Source organism: Platichthys flesus, chromosome 2 (genome assembly GCF_949316205.1).
Source record: "Platichthys flesus chromosome 2, fPlaFle2.1, whole genome shotgun sequence".
In the NCBI taxonomy this organism is placed as follows: Eukaryota; Metazoa; Chordata; class Actinopteri; order Pleuronectiformes; family Pleuronectidae; genus Platichthys; species Platichthys flesus.
In genome coordinates, this window is record NC_084946.1 from 16317730 (window position 1) to 16333749 (window position 16020).

A 16020-nucleotide genomic window follows, 5' to 3' on the forward strand; every position below is an offset into this window, starting at 1 on the left:
TTAACCAACACCTCCATATCCTCTTTCTGGTCAAATTAAGAGCATGTACTCTTTCACATACTAGGGACAACAGGTGATAATAACAAAGCCCAAGACTTACATGTGTCCCAAAGGACCCAGGTTCCCTGTGTGGCTGTGGTTTGTGTGTTAAATGAGTTATTGATTCAAACAAACTGAATGTGACCCTCAAATGCCCTTGTTGGTAAAACACTTTTTTTTGTTACAGCTGTGGATTGATTTGTGATATTGCTGCATGCTGCATGATCTTAAATACATAATTTCTTTTTAAAAATCTAATCAAACCGGGGTATGACCGTCACAGTACCTTGGATGATATTGGAGAAGGACGTTCTTTTCCCCTTCGGAAGGAATTGTAAATTTGTTATTTTCCCTTACCCGTATCCTCTGAGGGTCTTGGGAGGGCTGGATCAAATCCCAGCGGACATCGACACATGACAAACCCTTGACAGGTCGCCAGCGTATCACAGGTCAAACACCTTCAACAAGTCACATTGCTTCTTTCTCTGCTGTGTCCCTTTGCTGCACTTTATGTTACGTTACCAACAGGGGCGCCGTTAGGCCTGTTTTAGGGGGGCTGAAGCCCCCTAAAAGGTTCTTCAGCCCCCCCAAGGAATTTTTTTTTTTTTTTTTTTTTTTATTTTAAATTATTTTTTTAAATTAAACTATTGTTAAACACATGGACAAGTTATTTATAACTATAAAATGCTACATATGTGAGTGCGTTTCTCGTTTGTATGTTTTCTCCCCGTTCAAATTACAATCCAATGGCCTCTCATCATACTTTAAGACCACAATAAAGACCACAATAAAAGACCGGGCATTAGGACCTTGGGGAGTCTGCATCGCGGCTGCGCTGGCTTTCTCACTCTGCCAAGTCACGTCGCTCATCTAGACAGCAGGATTACAGCCAAGGAGTTTAGCTCATAGTAAATGATGCACGGAGTGAAATTGTAAGCACAGGTAGTTACAGAATGTGGTAGTTGTTAACGATTGTTACCTGATTAAATTTAGGTTTACTTGAGGCAAATGAAAGGGAATATTGTAATGAGCTATGTTAACACTAAGCTAGCTAGCTAGCTATTTTGTTAGAAAATGTCTCCAGTGAGCAAGAGTGTGAATGAGCAAATTTGAAATGTAAGAAATAAGTATCGACAGCTCTCTATTCTTTGCATTAATATCTATCTCTAGTATTTTAAAACAATAATATCAGTGCCTATAGAATGCTGTTGTTTATAATCAGTTAATAATATAATATATTAATATATTAATATAAAAGTTCATATTTGTGTTGTCAAATTTTAGCCTGATGTCAGACTAACAATTCTAGTCAGAATGTGAGTCTGAGACCGCTCCATTGGGCTGTGATTATGGGGCGTGTGTTTCAACTGACCAGGAAATAATATTCCTCTTCGCTCAATTGGATAGACCTACAACCAATCAGAGCAACGTAGTATGTGACGTATGTTAAGCAACGCATTTTATTCACTAACGCCGGGTTCACACCAGACACTTCAGCGCAGCGCCAAGACTTAAATAACAGCTGGCTCCCATCCACTCCCATGTTAAAACTTTGTGCCGGTCACACCGGAGGCTGAAGCACCACGCTGTGCCAAGGCTGCCTCGCGCCGTGCAGCGATCGTTTCGGCGTCGAGTTTATTTTTTGCGCTTGACGCGAGCGTATCGAACCAGGAAACACATTGAAAAACGTTTATTAAATTTCCCCCTCTGCCCATCCACTACAGCCACACAAGCAGTGATACCGATAAAAAGAGAGAGAGAGGGGGCTACGTGTTCCCCATATAGGCTTGAGTGGAGAATACGTAATTTACCCCTGACACCCAACATTTAACGGAGCAAACAGTGCAGTGCTTTGGCGTCGCCTCCACGTTCTCTGTTCCTCTTTCAAAATGAATGCACTGTCAATGTCTTCTAAAACAGACTCAATGGCAGCATCTACACATCTCAGCTCTCCAGCCGCAGGCATGTTTGTTGAAAACGAATTCAACCCAAGGGCACTTTGATGACGTGGTTGATTACGTTACCGTTGATCATCTGTCCATCATCGTATAAAGCCCGCCCTGACAATCTGATTGGCCCGGTCAGGCATAATTTCTCCTCAACGGAGCGACTCCAGACCGAACTTCTTGACCTAAAATGTTGTGGGCAGGGCTAAATTCGTCTGGCATCAAGGCTAGTCAAATTTCACAATGACCCTGAAATTCTGTCTCTTCTGTTATCTTATACTGAATGAATGCAAGCAAAGATACAGAGAAAAATCACACTCTTTCTGATTGAATCAATCTATGAACTGTCTGAAACAATGGATATCCGCAGCCCCAATGAGCCCCAAACATTCAGCTTCCTTAGGGGCTAAGCCCCCCCTTTCTTTCAATCCTAGAAACGCCCCTGGTTGCCAATTAGGAAATGCAGAATAACAGGCTACGCTTTACTAAGATGGAGAATGTGTCTACGTACAGCTACAGTGGGTGTGAGAGCTGAACATGTGTGATTACTAGTTGAAAGGTTGTATAATACAATCTCTGACTGGTTAGAATGAAAGCTCCATCTCTTTTTAGGTTATAGAGGTAATCATGGTAATCATGTTCAGTGCTTAGGATCAGTGTATTCTGTCTCACAAATTGTGTCCACAATCAGAGGCAATCATTAGAATGCTTTCACAGCACCGCTTTGTGTCTGTCTGCCGGTCTGATGTGTGACCCTCACAATGGCTGCCCGAAAATGTGAACATTGTTTTGGACGAAGCTCGAACATTTTAAATCCGTATCACAGAATATCACAATCAGAGGGGACAAAGAAAACATAGAATCAACGTGATGACCTGTCACCTTTTAGAGATTTGTCTCATCTGTTTCCTATCTCTCTTTCTCTTGTGAAAATGAATCTGTCGTGGGAGGCATTTACATCAGACTCCCTCAATCCATTTGGCACTCTTGTACTCTTTCCCATGCCTCTCTCTCTCTGCCTCTCTCAGGTGCACTCAGGATATTGTTGCAAGAAAGCTCTCGTTTTTTTCTCAGAAAACGACCGCCCTCGCACCATCCCTTCTACCATTTACTCTGTTGTTCCACCTTCTGTACCTCCCTGTCCTTCACATGCGCCGTTCTGTTTCTCTTACCTCGGGAAGAAATGTTGTGTCTTTATTGTTTGTCCATGTGTACATTTGTTTCTTTTATTGACTGAGCTCAGTTTTTCCTAAATCTTTTCAATCACTTTCTATTTTTTAAACGTAGACATGTCAGCTAAAAAACACCGCTAGTGTTTCTAACATTTAAGATAAGATAATCACTGCAGGATATCGCCCTATAGACGGCAGTGTTTATCTATACTTTGTATTTTCTAGGGTTTTATTTATTCAATAATAATAATAATAATAATAATACTAGGTTTTAATTTTTCTATTCTTTTAAAGAGCTTGGATGTCACTTATGTATTTCATACTGTGTTTTGGGTGCATGTATTTTTTCCTTATTTACCTTCAGGGAAGCTTGCAAAAAATGTCCATTTAGAACTAAATACATTCGGAGAATTATCTCAACTGTAACCTCTGCCAAATGGATTAGCACAAAATTATGATTGTTGGTTGTCATGTGGCCTGTACCGGTTTTACACCTAAATTAGTGGATTTATGCAGGTTTTTTAAACACAGGTGAATCCGCCTTAAGAAAAAGCCATTCACTCATCCAGCGATTCATGTTAGGCGTCACGAAAACAACCCACTGCAATCAAACGTGTCACAAAACCAATTTAGCAGTAACCAACGTAATTGGAAGTGGGAAACACAACACACAAAGAAGAAGTCACCATGGAGACCAGTGACCATGTTACAGTGGTTACATTTATATATATCTTAGTTCAGTCCCTCTTTCAATTTCAGCGGTGACTGAACACCGGACACTGGAAAAGGTGCAGCGTCAGCATCTCGACTGCCAAAATACAGAAGAGGACGGATTTTCCTCTTCAACACCACCAGTTTAACATTTGTGGCTCAGAGTGAAATATCTGTAGATTTATTAGATGGCTTGTGATGAAATTTGCGCATACTGTATACATTTTCATCTAGAGCCATATGTTGAGATTCATTTTGTTATTTAGTTTGCTGTTATTTTCCATTTTTAAAAGATCAATGTTGGCTCTCTTATCACAACTGCTTTCGAGTGTGGTTCATCAGAACATCTATAAACAGTCTTGTCCTCGGAGGAGGTACCGTGAATGTACTAGATCTTTTCCAGCACATCCTGACTTTAAGTTTTGTTTGAATGACTGCAGGTCTCTCGCTGTTGTTTTCTTTTATTTAAGAGTGTTCCACCATGTCAGTAACACAACTAATGCTTCTCCCCCAGATTTTTTCAAATTAATCCGTGTGCACAGTAGTTCTGCCCCTTTGTCAGTCGCGATCCATCTCTAATTACCCCCCCACCTGGGAGCAGAAGATAGCTCCCACTATTACACATTATCTCTCCTCCTCACCTCCAGCTTTTCTCTCATTACACTCCTTTCAGTTCACGTCTTTGCCCAAGTGCTGCTCATGTCCTCCCTCGTTGTTCCTATTTTGGGGAAATTAAAAATCCATTTTCCATCGTTTTTGCTCTTGTCTCTTCACAGCGTCCACCCCATCTCCCGTGGATGCAGGGTGAAAAGACGAGTTGACAAAGGCTTTTCACAAACACTCATTCCCTCCTCTGCAGGAGACCGGAATCAGTCAGGATTTCAACTCACAGGGTCACTCAGGCCATAACACATATAACACAGAGACGGAAAATAATCTCTGTGCTGTTTGGTCGCAAATAGTGAAACCTGCATGTATCTCTGCAGGACTGAATGTACAACTGGATTATCCCCTACTTCATGCTGTTCGGACACTGGTGAAAATGTCTCCTTAATTAACCATCAGTATTAGGAAGGAAGGATGGATGGATATATTTGTTCCGGACTGAAAGGGTTGAGGAGAAGTGAAATGTAATTTCTGCTGCCCTGGACTTTTCCTGGAGTTCTTTGATTTAGTTATAGAACCACATAATGAATCTGATGACAGCAGTGATGAGGAGATTCTGGTGTGATTACATAACCCTAACCCCATCACCCATCCCAAGAACCGCTGTGCAGTGCCAGTTTGCCACAGGAGATCCGATCGTAGGATTCATTAAACGATTGGTTTGTCAAAGTAAAGGAAACCTGGAGTTTAAGTAGACGTCACTGTGCTACTGTGTCTCAAAGAACTAATTTAGTCCAATCCTTAGAGGCTTATTGTACATCAGTGCCAGTGTGACGCGAGTGTCCGCCTGTTTCAGACGGATGCAACGGTCTTTTTCCCCTCCAGTGTCTGAATAGAATACTCGCTTCAAGCACGAATAACATCTATGAATTTGTCCAACAAAAGCCTGGTGTGACGTAAGAAGCCGCAATGTTCACTTTCATAGTATAGGGACGCATTATCAAGATAGTAATATGCATCTACTTCAGCAGGTGCCCGATGAACATAGACTGTGCTTGATGGTCTGATGATCACACACAAAGTGAAACAGGTCCTCTGCAGAGAAGTGTTCTCTCTTTCACAAATCCTCCCTTGTGTTCCAGTGCACCTGGTGTTTGAATGGGATGGCAGATGGCATTCTGATGTGTTTAATGTAAGCTCCACACCTACGATTAAACAATTGAAACATGCAACTGTCGCATGACCCAATTTTTCTGTCTTTAAACCAGAAAAAGTAGAATTGGTAGACTTGAAGAAACATGGTACACATATGATTGCTTGTAGCCTACACCTCCTAGGAATGAATGTTTGATGCCTTCATTTTGCTGGTTTAATACCATAATGATATTACAGTGGCAACTAAAATAACAACGTAAACAAGTTCATTCATTTTCTCCATTCAAAAGGAAAGACTTTTAAACCGTCATGAAGTGGGGAGCTGGAGCTTGTTTCAGCTGACAGTGGGCAAGAGGCTGGTCCCCCCAGGGCCGCATGTCGCAGACCTCCAGTTAAACTACAGAATCATGAACCAATGGAAGACCATGACATCACCACTCAATCTAGGTCATAGTTTTATTTCGTTCAGACATGTCATTGACATGTAGACTCAAAGGAAACGTCAGACGTGTTCTTCTGAAAGATGTTTCTTTTGGGTTACCCACCCAGAGGGAAACCACACACTGTCGGATATGGTGAAACAGAACAGTGGTGTAAAATATTCCTGAACGTGTGGTAGGCTGCTGTCTTGGTGAGAGAATCAAACCATACCTGATATTGTTACATAATGGATGAGATTTAAATATAAAGTTAAGAAAGATATATAATAATAAAGAAACTATTATCCCCCTACAATTTACAGTTCTTCAAATAACCGTTCAATGTCCCTGTGAATTCTCCAGACATTTTACAACCTGTAATCTCACATGGGCTCAATCAGACATTTTCCTGACATTTTACTATATATAAAATGGCCAATTGTGTTCACATATACAGCCAATCCGGAAAATGCCAGTGGAGTATCCAAAGTTCAGTGCATATCTGAAAGCAGCTATAATGTGAGTCCTGGACATTTCCACCTTGAATCTGTCAAATCAAGCAAAAACCTAACGGGTTTTCATTCAGTACTATAGCTGAAGTTTATTCTATTCACAGATATTTTATTTAAAACTGATATAGAGACTTGCTGGAGCTCCTGCATCATGTGTCATCGCTGGTTACACAGTCAGCTCCTCGTTGTTTCCATAGAAATGTTCAGAACAGGCTGTGACTGACAGGCCCTGGTGTCTCTTGTGCAGCTTCACATTGAGACATGCCGGCACATTCCTGCACCGGCAGAGGAACAGAGCTGCTGCTGTTCGATTACGTTCCTCAGGGATCCGCTCACTCTCCTGTCTGTTCCTGGCCTAACGGTGAATAATGGATTACAGTACAGACTTATCTGAGGTTAAAAGAAAAGGTTAATGTACATTCTGATTTACATGAAAACATTTTAGGGATCGAAAAAAGCATTAAATGGTAGAAAACAAATTTCAACGTTTACTTGTGTTATTGAAAATCGTTATTCACATTACTTACAGATTAAAGAACAAGAATGCGTCAAGATTTAGGGATTTACATTATATGAGGTTGAAGTCCATGAGAAACAGATGTCAGAGTGATATGTGATTCTGTGCCTGTATGTGGTTCCGTTTAAAACACAAATCTATGGAGAGAGTTGATATTGATTGCTGTTGACTGTAGTCAACAGCACTGAATGTATGTTTGTTACTTTCCCACGGCAGAGTTGATAGTAACTTGCAGCTCAACTCGACAGGATGCTCTCTGCTGTTGAGGACCTGGCTCTCTGATTCATCGGTTAAATCTGCAGGCATAGGCGAGAGTGGTGGCAAGAGCTAGCGTGCCGGTCGGTAAAAAGCTAAATTTATAGTCTGAAGAAATACAAGAAAGTGTCCGATGAGGATGACTGTGGATGAGTCATCAAACAGTGGACAAACTTTTACATGAAGACAAAAGACAGCAGTTTACTATTTTTCTTTCGGATGTTGTATATATTTTTGTATGCGGCTTTTAAGGGGTTACTTTTCGTCACTGTTGTTTTTAAATAAATAAAAGTGGAATCTCTTCTCATTAAATCGACTGCAGGAAGATTGACGTTATTTGTAAAGTAAGGAATGACTTCAGTTTGCCGGCGGTTGTGATGGAAACATCTCTTTCCTCTTGCTGTCGTGTGGTCAGCAGTTCTCTTACATTTGGAAAAACACATTGTAAAAATGTTTTTAGAGTTCACATGCAGCTGTCTAAATGTGAACCCCTTTATCATTCTATGAATTAGACTTTGACTTTGACCACACTGATTCCCGACCCCAAACGATGAATCTCCACTTCTTCTCACTATCCAGAAATGAAGCCATTTTATTCCAGTTGATGTTTAACTTTTGGTTATCATTCATTTCGTCAATCTTTACATAGCCGACACTGTTCCTGAGTCATCTCCGATTTAGGCTTTGCAATTTGAAATAACTTGACACCCTCTCCAATCCAAAAGATAAATAACATTTGTGAAAATATTTATAATTTATAAGAGTATGGGGGCCACTGGCAGTGCCGACCTGCCAACAAACACATAATTACATTTTTAAAAGTTTCTTGCTGTCAACACATGATGACAACTAAGGGCAAACTAGATGATCAACATTTGTATCCGCTCAAATCCTCATGACAGCTGGGTGGTGACACAGTTTAGTAAAAAGGTACACTGATCAAATCAAACCAAACATTTTCAAGTTTGTGTGGCTCTGGTGTGTTGTGCAGCCCACAAGCAAAACTAATCAAGTTAAGTCATGACTCTGTGTAAACAATCTAAGACCAGACACATGTTAACGTGCGGGAACACGATCTGAAGAAAAATCGGATTTGATTACAATTAACCTCAGGTATGCTCCCAGAGAAACGATGTTGTCTACACTCACGTCAGTGTTTCCCGCCTTCAGGAATCCGACTGAGGGTGTGTGTGTTTGTTAGTCTGTGTGTGTGTGTTTGTTAGTCTGTGTGTGTGTGTTTGTGTGTGTGTCTGTCTCTCTGTCTGACTCTTTGTCCGTCTGTCCGTCTGTCTGTCTGTCTGTCCGTCTGTCTGTCTGTCTGTGTGTGTGTGTGTGTCTCTCTGTCTGCCTATCTCTCTGTCTATCTCTCTGTCTGTCTCTCTGTCTATCTCTCTGTCTGTCTGTCTGTCTGTCTGTCTGTCTGTCTGTGTGTGTGTGTCTGTCTCTCTGTCTGACTCTTTGTCCGTCTGTCCGTCTGTCTGTCTGTCTGTCCGTCTGTCTGTCTGTCTGTGTGTGTGTGTGTGTGTTTGTTAGTCTGTGTGTGTGTGTTTGTGTGTGTGTCTGTCTCTCTGTCTGACTCTTTGTCCGTCTGTCCGTCTGTCTGTCTGTCTGTCCGTCTGTCTGTCTGTCTGTGTGTGTGTGTGTGTCTCTCTGTCTGCCTATCTCTCTGTCTATCTCTCTGTCTGTCTCTCTGTCTATCTCTCTGTCTGTCTGTCTGTCTGTCTGTCTGTCTGTCTGTCTGTCTGTCTGTCTGTGTGTGTGTGTCTGTCTCTCTGTCTGACTCTTTGTCCGTCTGTCCGTCTGTCTGTCTGTCTGTCCGTCTGTCTGTCTGTCTGTGTGTGTGTGTGTGTCTCTCTGTCTGCCTATCTCTCTGTCTATCTCTCTGTCTGTCTCTCTGTCTATCTCTCTGTCTGTCTGTCTGTCTGTCTGTCTGTCTGTCTGTGTGTGTGTGTCTGTCTCTCTGTCTGACTCTTTGTCCGTCTGTCCGTCTGTCTGTCTGTCTGTCCGTCTGTCTGTCTGTCTGTGTGTGTGTGTGTGTGTTTGTTAGTCTGTGTGTGTGTGTTTGTGTGTGTGTCTGTCTCTCTGTCTGACTCTTTGTCCGTCTGTCCGTCTGTCTGTCTGTCTGTCCGTCTGTCTGTCTGTCTGTGTGTGTGTGTGTCTCTCTGTCTGCCTATCTCTCTGTCTATCTCTCTGTCTGTCTCTCTGTCTATCTCTCTGTCTGTCTGTCTGTCTGTCTGTCTGTCTGTCTGTCTGTCTGTCTGTCTGTCTGTGTGTGTGTGTCTGTCTCTCTGTCTGACTCTTTGTCCGTCTGTCCGTCTGTCTGTCTGTCTGTCCGTCTGTCTGTCTGTCTGTGTGTGTGTGTGTGTATCTCTGTCTGCCTATCTCTCTGTCTATCTCTCTGTCTGTCTCTCTGTCTATCTCTCTGTCTGTCTCTCTGTCTGCCTATCGCTCTGTCTGTCTGTCTGTCTGTCTGTCTGTCTGTCTGTCTGTCTGTCTGTCTATCTATCTCTCTGACTTTACACCCTGACATCAGTATTGCCATTAGCCCCCAACAATATTGGTCAGGCTCTATAATTTATGGAGGAAATGTAATGTAGAGAGTTCAGACTGTCAATGGTCACACATGTGTTTTACATGATCTGCAAAGTGAGGATCTGGACATTTTGCCTGGTTTCCCGTGTAATGGCGCCCATCCTCCCACTCGCAGGGGTCACCTGGTTAATCCCAGCTGATGAGAGTACGCTGGTGTAGCAGGTGTAGCATTAGCCTGGGACCCGCTGATGGGGGAACAGAATAACAAAGAATGTGACAGGCAGACACCTGGCTGCTGCTTAGACGCTGGGGAGGTGCAGAGGGAGGGCCGTCACACTGCAGAGGTTCTCAACCTGTGGGCTTACCTCTCAGTGAAAAGGTTCCCAGTTCAAATCCTGGTTTGGTCAGGGGAGGAGTGGAGTTTGCATGCTCTCCCCATGTGTCAGTAGGTTTTCTCTCACAGTCCAAACATGCAAATTGGGTTTAGGTTCATGGCAGACTCTAAATCGGCCGTGGGTGTCAATGAGGATGATTGGTATTTGTTTCTGTATATTGACCCTGTGATGCGTTGCTGATCTTCCCAGGATGTACACCACCTTGCCCCTATTGTTCGCTGTGATTAGCTCCAGCTCCCCCCCTTTGACCCTTAGAGAACAAATGGTTTATTGGATGGATATTTAAACTTTTTGGAAGGGTGTGGTGTGGGCCAGTGAAGAAAATCCAGTCTGGCTGTATTTGGTAATGTGTTGTATCCCACCACTGCCACACTTACACAACCGCAATATTTAAGAGTCACTTATCTGAGTTATGAAAAGAAAAGAAATGAAAACATCTGTGAAAAGAGGTGATAGATTCCGGAGCTGGAGGCAGAGATTTCCAGAGAGTAATCCGTCTGAAGTGTAGATCTGCTCACTGCTTCCTGTGTCTCTGCCTCAGGCAAAAGATAAGACAGAACAACAGAAGTACATATGTACTGCTGTGCACCTCTCATCCTCGCCCCCGCCCTCTACACCTGTCTGTGTGTTTGGGATTTAATCGAGTCGGTAAGAAACATAGCCCCATGACATGTATACATCAAGGTAAATAGAAGGGCTTCAGAAAAATCGGCTCTTGAATTATAATAAATAATATAATATATCATGTGCTTAAAATCAAGTGCAGTATATATAAAACAAGCAAGGGTTAAAGAAAACACTCGGGTTTGTAGCACAAAGGTTTAGGCTTGGGTTAGGCATTTAGTTGTGATGGTTAAGGTTAGGGTAAGGGGCCAGGGAATGCTTTATGTCACACAACTAAGACAAGTGTGTGAGTGTGTGTGTGTGTTTAAATGGATAAGACAGGTAGATGTATGAGGATTGCTCTGACTCTACAGGTGAGAAGTACCATTCACACGTAACACACTCACAACACAACCACTCACCACACACACAATCGCTAGTATCAGTAAATACTACAAAATGAGTGATACATGGTAGATATTTTCGGAGGAAACTTAAAAAAAATGTATTCAAGGTAAATGGGTCCACAGGGGATTAAAACTTGGATGATTGTTTGGCTAAAACAATGACAAAGAAGATATAATACATTTATTAAAATGAAAACCGGATACTGAAATACAGAAGAGTTGACTGATGATAAACACACACTGTGTGATTAGCTGAAATGAGTTTGACTGATCGGTCATATGGTCGGAAACACTCATCTGGTGCTCAATGTTCCAAACAAAGACAAATCAGTGCATGAAATGTGACGCGTAACCATAGTATTGGTCGTATGGAGGTTCACTGTAGCCTGCCAGGTATCGATGGGGAAATGTGCTGTATGTGTGCATGGCTCAAACATGCTGGAACAATTTGGTATTTTTTTTAAAATGCTTAAAACTGCAATAAGAAATATCTGTGATGCGCGGCTACATCAGCGGGGTTGCTGATCGCTTTCCACTCTGTGATCAGGCCGCTGGAGACTTTAATGGAGTAGCACTGACATTTACATCCAGCAAAGAGTCGGCCCCTCATTAAATCAGTTAATGGAACAGAAAGCACATGAATGTCTCTTTTCTCTGGGAGTCTGACGAGAATAAAAACCTTTTGATACCTGGAAAGAAAATGCTGCAACATTTTGCATTTTTATCGACTAATGTTTAAAATGATCAGAAGATTTTTTTTTTGTTTTACCTACAGTTTCAATTAAACGGACTCAATACTAATTGAATTAGACGATTCGTACACGACAGTGAACATCAGCATCTGTGTTGTTGTCATTTTCAAAGTGATTCCACAGTAAGAGCAGTCAAAGAACACACAAGTTTGTGCAAAATAAAAAAAACTACAAATTCACAGTATTCTTATGAATATTTACAGTCTGTCAATTGATTTTCATACTCGTACAGTACAGAAGGCTCTGTACATTTTCCTTTTGTTGTGAACATGTCTGACGCAAACAATCTCCTGCTCATTCTCCACTTGAGAAAAATTTCCAGACCCAATTTTCTGAACCGTCACTTGAGTCTCTCAGTCATTAATAATGAGGTCCTCAACATTTTATCCAACCTTCATCAGCCTGAAGGTTTTAACAGAAAATCTCTAGAAGACATTTATGATGTGTTGTTATTGTGTCTTAAAGTACAATAGGCAGAGTAACACATTATTGTACTGCATTCACACATATCTATTTGGCAGCATTCACCCCCCACTGCTCTTTTTCCAGTTCTTGCGTTCGGGGAGATCTGCTTGGAGTTGGGCTCGCTTCAGCTCCGGTCTCTGTTTTCTCTCTCTTTGTTGATGTGAGCTCGTTCTCCCTCTCTCCTCCCTCTCTCCTCCCTCTCTCCTCCCTTGCTCTCTTCCCTGTGTCCTTCCCCAAAAGTGCGGCATTTGTCTTCATAATGACTGTTTTAATACTTTTATCCGATTATGAAAGCCACTTTAAAGTAACTTACAGGATGTAGTATGCTCCATTAGCTAAATGGTGTTAGAATCAGAAACCTGCCATTGTTCAAACAAGTCAGCCTCCAGATGAATGGATGAATGTGATTTGAGTATATGCTCTTGGAGTTTAATCGTCACAGTAACTCACTGGCAAGATGCCTGCAGCCTTCGCTTGAGCCCAACCTGCATTCATGAGGTGCTCGCCTGTGTTTTATGAGGCAGCTGAAGGTTAGTGCTCTCTCGACTAACACTGAAGAGTTTTATTTATTCCAGCAGTCTCATATCCTGACGGCACTCTGGAGCCGGTGATTAGATGTTGCTCTGTGACAACCCTTTTTTTCACACACACATACAAAAAATATATAAACATTAGGGGGTGGGGTCATTTCAAACGCTGGGTATTTAAACCTGAGTATAATGGTGTTGTGTTTGTTTGCGGTGGGGATTTGTTTCAATTTTTGCACATCAATCATAACTTATAACCACTTCTCGATTGAGGTTGTAAAATTACGTCCTTCTTTCTCAAATTCCCTGTTTTTTATGTTTCTGTTTGTCCTGAGCTCCTCCATGATAGATTATTGCGTCATCAGCTATGTAGCCATGCTGGCAGCACAGTCTCGTCTGACAGAAGCAGCCAGCAACCAGAGGGCGATTGAGCTGAATCGGTTTCACTTTTGTGGGGGCAGCCATGTCTTCCATCTTAACGTATAGATATTTGTCATTGATACTGCCTCTCCGCTGCCTGCACTGCTGTGGACTCTTGTTCAGCCCCACATATCATTTATCTGGAGCAGGTGCATCTGAGGGTTCTTACACAAGTGCTCAAAACAAAAGTTGAACCTGCTTTAACTTCGGCAACAGCACAACATCATGGCTGCGTTGGCAAAGAACAAGTTCTTTCCATAGAATATTGTGACCATGAAATGAAGAGAAAGAGTCTTTCTTCCTCATGGGAAATTCAAGATGCGGGTGAAAACAGAGATGGGAGGAAGAAAGCCTCAATCATTATTAATCTTTCCTTTAAATCAATTCCTTCTCATCAATACCTGTAAGCTCTCTATGTGTTTTCTCTGCTTTCACAAGGCTTTAGGGCTTTATCTGCTGCCACCAGTGTTCAGCCTGAAAACCACTGACGCAGCACAAACCCTCACTTAACTCCTAAAAAAGCTTGTTCAGACTTCAAGGGAAATAGGTCACCGCTTAATTCCTGTCCTTAGTGGTCAATCGTATTGTATCACTGAGCTGTTGTGACATCAAATCCTAATCATTTGTGTAGCAGAGGCAGAGAGCTGACAGCACATTCATCTGAAAGTTAATCAGCACGACTGCAGCAGAGGCAGAGCTTATCTACATGGTGTTAATAAAATGGCCTTTTAATAGCACATCCTCCGTCTTTGTGCACAATCAGACAGTGATTTTGTTGTTTTACACATTGAAGAATTGAAGAATTGCTGGTAGTTTATTCGAGCACGACGTTGTGCTACATGCACAGAGGGAATTTATTATTCTGCTTGCACAGCGCTCATTTCCAGATTAATTGCTTTAGGAGCATGAACACATGGATACACACATACAAGCTGGGTGGCTACAGCAGGAGATAATGTCTCGCTTATTACCAATCAGAATTCATTCAATGTACCAGAGGGAGGGTTAGAGCCATGAGCTTGTGATGACTGATCACTGTAGAAACAGTGTGAGGCGGAGTGTGGCCGACTGACTGTATCTGATATATATGAACTGTAAGACAAATATGTCTGTCCTATGCAGATTGTGGCTGTTCTAAACCCGCCGGTTGGGAATGGACTGTTTATTCTGCTGCTGCACAATTAGCATTTCACCTGCATGTTCAAAGTGCATTAATATTGAAGGTATCACATGTCCAAATCTAACCAAATTTGACTTTGAACATGCCGAGTTTGAAGCCAATGGGCTGTGGGGTTCTTGAGATATGCCAGCCATAGTCAGACAAACATCTCTGGGATTATTAGATAATTCACCAAAACAATAAAGGCTCTATATTAACAAGTGTGTACCTCATCCACAGCCTTGAGGACCCGCTGCATCAGGGCAGGCTGATCAGGGAGCCCCCGGGCCACAGTGTCTGCGTGAACTGACATTTCTTATTGCAGAGTCTGCCAAAAGAGAAGCCGATTGCAAAATGCTAGATGATGATAAAAAAACAGACAAAACAACCACAAAGGAATGCAAAACATTACTGTCTCTTTAAATCAGAGATTCAATCTTTGGTCTGTGCCCATTATCTCAGGATCCATCCAAGAGTACCTCTGAACCACATTTCATGACTATATAGTATAATGTGAAAAGTGAAAGTCTCAACCTGTTGGCATGGTTAAGGGAAAAGAAAAGCAACATTTATCATCTGGGAAACATGGATGTCTGTAGAAATGTTAAACCTTTGTCAAGTTTTTATTATATCTAAAGAACGACCAAGTCAATATCCAGTTATGAAATAATGTGTTTCACAGATTCAATTTGACATACGAGACATAAAGTCAGGCTGGATTTCCAAATGTTCCCTTTTTTTTTTAGAGAAGCTCAGAAGGGTTTGTCTTGTGGACTCAGTTTACATTCCTTAATCACATTGTGCCCTCACGTCTTGCCACTGATAAAATATGGAAAAAAAGAGTTCAAGTTCGTTAGAGTTGAAGTTGGTGCCTCTGTGTCTGGGCGGATCGGGGGTTAGATATGAAAGTCGCTCAGTGTAGACGCTACAATGCATTTCTGGCTGGCCCTTTATCAATAACCTAATCTTGGGTACTGTTAAGAAAGAGAAGGGAGTATCTGTGGAATGAATGCATGTGAATAGACTGCACTTGATCTAACTAGTCTTTTTCATAAGTGGCAGCTGTTGTATTAACTGTAATCATGTCTAATGGACTGGCTGAAGTGTGTCTTTGCACCTGATCCAAATGGATGTCGTGCCCTGTTGCTGTTTCCCAAAGCGGGCTTCAGGTTTGTGGTCAGCTTGAGGGGCTTCCAGGGAGTCTTCAGTGAAATCCTCTCGCCATGCAACTGATTACTGAACATGTCCACAGAGCGCAGGCCCTGGGTCAGAGATTTCAAAATGGCCAGGCCTGCAGCATGGGCAAAATTCATCAAATGATGACCAAGATGGAACAGAGAGACATAGAATAGGCACAAATACCAAATAACCACAAAGAGCCACAAAACAACTTCCAAAAGATGCAAGACGAACCAGAAGGAGGCATAA